The sequence below is a fragment of the Pteropus vampyrus genome, unplaced genomic scaffold, assembly GCF_000151845.1.
Source record: "Pteropus vampyrus isolate Shadow unplaced genomic scaffold, Pvam_2.0 Scaffold273, whole genome shotgun sequence".
Lineage (NCBI taxonomy): Eukaryota > Metazoa > Chordata > Mammalia > Chiroptera > Pteropodidae > Pteropus > Pteropus vampyrus.
The window spans coordinates 305,203-309,255 of NW_011889054.1; positions in this window are offsets into that span (position 1 = coordinate 305,203).

Below are 4,053 nucleotides of genomic sequence, written 5' to 3' on the forward strand. Positions count from 1 at the left end.
CACACATATAATTTTACCACTCCAGCCAGAGATGACTATCAACTTGTACTTTTTAAATGTAAACACCGATAGTGGTCTATATAGTGAAGTAAAAATTGTATGGATTTCTGAGGATTTGCTTAAATAGGCTTTCTAAAATTAAGCTCAGAATTTTTATAACATGCAAAGTTTAATAGAGTGCAAAAATCTTTGTGAAGACTTTGCTTGAACTTCTAACCATTTACATAAACAATATGTTTATGGTATTTTTAAGGATTTTTAAAGTAAATCAAAAGTTTAAAAGTTTTAGAAGTATAAAATTACTTTATCTGTGTATAAAAACCCAGAGAGTCTATAAATGACATGACAATGAAATGTCATAGGTGAGGTCAAATGGACTAGGAGAACCAATCAAAACTCTATTATGACATAGTAGAGCAGAGAACATTGAATAAAGAAAAATGAATTGGAAATGAGAAAAAATAGCAAAACCTCCTAGAATTAATAAAATATTGGCACCATTTTTAAATGTTTAGCAAATTATAACCAACCCTGGAAGAATTTAACATAGGAAATATGTGTGTTAACTCTGAGCCTTGTGACGATACGTGGCACGTACTTATGTCACTGAACACAATTTTGGCTTTTATAACTAAAAAAGACAACTTCCTATAAATCTGGCAGTCTTAGTCATCATGCAGAATTCTGCAGGACAGATTTTTGATTGAATTGGTGTATATTATGCAAAATTGGCACTATTTAGTCAGGGTTCAGTTACTGGACTCATTGAGTGATATGCTAGAAGAACAAGATTGCTAATTGTATCTACAATATACAGGTAAATAAATAAAATATATTAAAATTTCATAACTGTAAGATCTCATGGATTCTGTTAAGCTCTAAAATTTATGGTGGTTACCCAAATTTATTATCTCATCCTTTCAATAGTTTGTTGATATAGAAAGTAAGACTCAAAGGAGTTATTTGGCAAAGTTGGAACTATAACCTATGCCTTCTCTTTGCAAACCTAATGTGTTATTCATCAAACTATGTCGCTATCTAGAAAAACAGTTTCCTCTGGCCTGTTTCTAGAAAAACACTGTTACTTCTGTCCAGCGTGGATATTCAGCCCTGCTCTCGAATATGGCTGTGTCTGTTCTGCTTGTTGTTTTGACTAATTGACTTTTTAATATTTGAAATATCACACTTCTAAAAATCAAAACCTAACCAGGACCAAGTCTCCAAGATTATTAAGAGTATAGGTAATAATAATAAAAAAAGAGTGTAGGGAATAAATACATTCTGAAGATTAATTGTGTAATATAAATATTAGTCAAATGACCATTACTGATTTTTGTTTAGTGAAAGATATAACTGTTGAATTACTGAATAAATGTTGGAACTTCACTGCTGTTTCTAATTATTATACAGAATTTTTTTATTGAGAAGACAATATAATAGCAGGGTGAAGAAAACTTAATCCCAAAAATAGAATGTATATGGATTCTATATGGAGGCCTGCGATCATATTTTAACATAATGCTTTATTCACTTGACATGGTTACAAATATATTCTTGTTCCCACATAGTTTTACTAATCATATTTCAATGGCTGCATACTGTGTTAATTTATAGAGTTTTGATATTAACTATCACTTTAATATAGAGTTTTGATATTAACTATCACTTTAATATTAAGAATAATGGTAATGATGTTTTGGCAAACTTCATATATTTGAATATATGATACAAGTCAGTAAAAAAATTTTTTTTAGTTATTTTTTCAATGAGTTAGGCTCCTGAAAGTATTGTAATTCTAAGATGTAAACTAACTTAACACAACTTGGAAAATGTACCTTGAAGGTACAAATTACTTTCATAATAAATACCAAATAATTGTGATTTTTTTCACATAAAATTTAAATAAATATGCCTGTATGTATGTGGGTTTATTTCTGGGCTCTCAGTTCTGTTGTATTGGTCTGTGTGTATGTTTTTCTGCCAATACCATGCTGTTTTGACTATTGTTGTTTTGTAGTATAATTTGAAATCAGGGCATGTGATACCTCCCACCTCGTTCTTTTTTCTCAGGATTGCTTTGGCTATTCATGGTCTTTTGTGATTCCATACAAATCTACCCAGCAATCCTTCTTCTGGGTGTCTACCCCGAAAACTTGCAGACACATCCATAAAGATATATGCACCCCTATGTTTATTGCAGCATTATTCACAGGGGCCAAGACATGGAAACAACCTAAGTGTCCTTTGATAGATGATTAGATAAAGAAGATGCGATACATATATACAATGGAACAGTACTCAACCGTAAGAAAAGATGAAATACTGCCATTTGCAACATTATGGATGGATTTTGGGATCATCACGCTAAAGCAAAATAAGTCAGACAGAAAAAGTTGAGAACCATATGACTTCATTCATGCGTGACATATAAAACTGAAAGCAACAAATGAAGACAAACAAACAAAAACTTAAAGACACAGACAACAGTTTAGTAGTTACCAGAGGGGAAGGATGTAGAAAAGGGTAAAGGGGGTCAAGTATATGGTGACAGGAGATTTGACTTTAGGTGGTGAACACACAATATACAGATGATGTATTTTTGAATCGTACAACTGAAACCTATATAATTTTATTAACCAATGTCACCTCAATAAATTTAATAAAAAATAAATCAGCATGTTACATTATGTTTGTAGAAGATAAGGAAAAGATATCAACTTAAAATTAGAATACGGTGAATTTGGAATAAAAAGAATGGAATCCTATTTGTGACCACTATGTTATTATAATATACTATAGTATTAACATATCTATAAATACCATTTCAATATTCATGCTATCCTGGTTGTTTAATTCTTTGATCATCACTCCTGATTTAGTCCATACAACAGTGTGATTTTGTTTGAGGTCAAATTCCAAGCACAGTCTACTGAAGTAAATTTTTATCTCACCAAAGTGTAACACATTTTGCCAATCCTGTTCATGCCAACACAGATCATTTAGAGTATAATTGGCTGCTGCTGTCACTTGCACAAGCTGTGACATTTTCTAACAGCAACAGGGTAGTATCTGAAAAGCTAAAAAAACAATTACATGTTGTAGAAGATAGTTTGATTTGGGAAGAAAGGAAATATAAAACAAGCCAGCTCTTCTCTACTTCAAACAGGTAGCAAAGAAGCTACAATACTGGTCATCCTCCCCTCTTTTTCAAAATGTGAGACATTGGAGAAAGAGAAAACACTGACTTGACAAATATAGAAGGAGTCGTTTGGAGTCTTCTGTTTAGAGAAGACAAAAAAGTAAAGAGAACGTTCATTAAAGGGACCTAAAGACCTAATACCAAAGGAGGATGGAGAATGACATTAACTTGTAAAATATCATTCAACTGATAAATCAACATGAGAGAAAATCAGAAAGTGAATGATAGAAAAAGAAATGAAAGAAATAAAATAACAAAGGGAAAAATACCCTTGAAAAAGAAAGTACACAGGGAGCATATGGGAAAGTGCAAAGCTAAATAAAAAGCTGTGATATAGATTATTTTAAATGCTTACTTTCTCTAACAAATAAAAATAAAATAATATAACAATGATATATCATTTTGCCTATCCCATTAGCAAAAATTCAAAAGAATATTAATATCCAATTTGGGCAAGTGTGTGGGAAAAATCTCCTACACTATTGGTTGATTTATTGTTTTATTTATTTATAAATACATAAACTGTGTGAAAATAACAAGCAAAACTTTATTAAAATATTCATACTCATTGACTCAACAATTCTTTTTATTAGATATGTTTATATGTATGAAAAGATATATGTTCAAGGATATTCCCTGCAGGATTGGGGATATCCTTGAACATATATCTTTTCATACATATAAACATATCTAATAAAATTGGGAGGAAAAAACTAAACGTGTGAGTAGGTCATTGGTTAAATAAATTATTGTACACTCATATAGTGAAATACTACGCATAAAGATAAAAGAATTAAGAAATTCTTTTATTAATAGAATGTTAGATATATATTACATGAAAATGTCTACAGTAC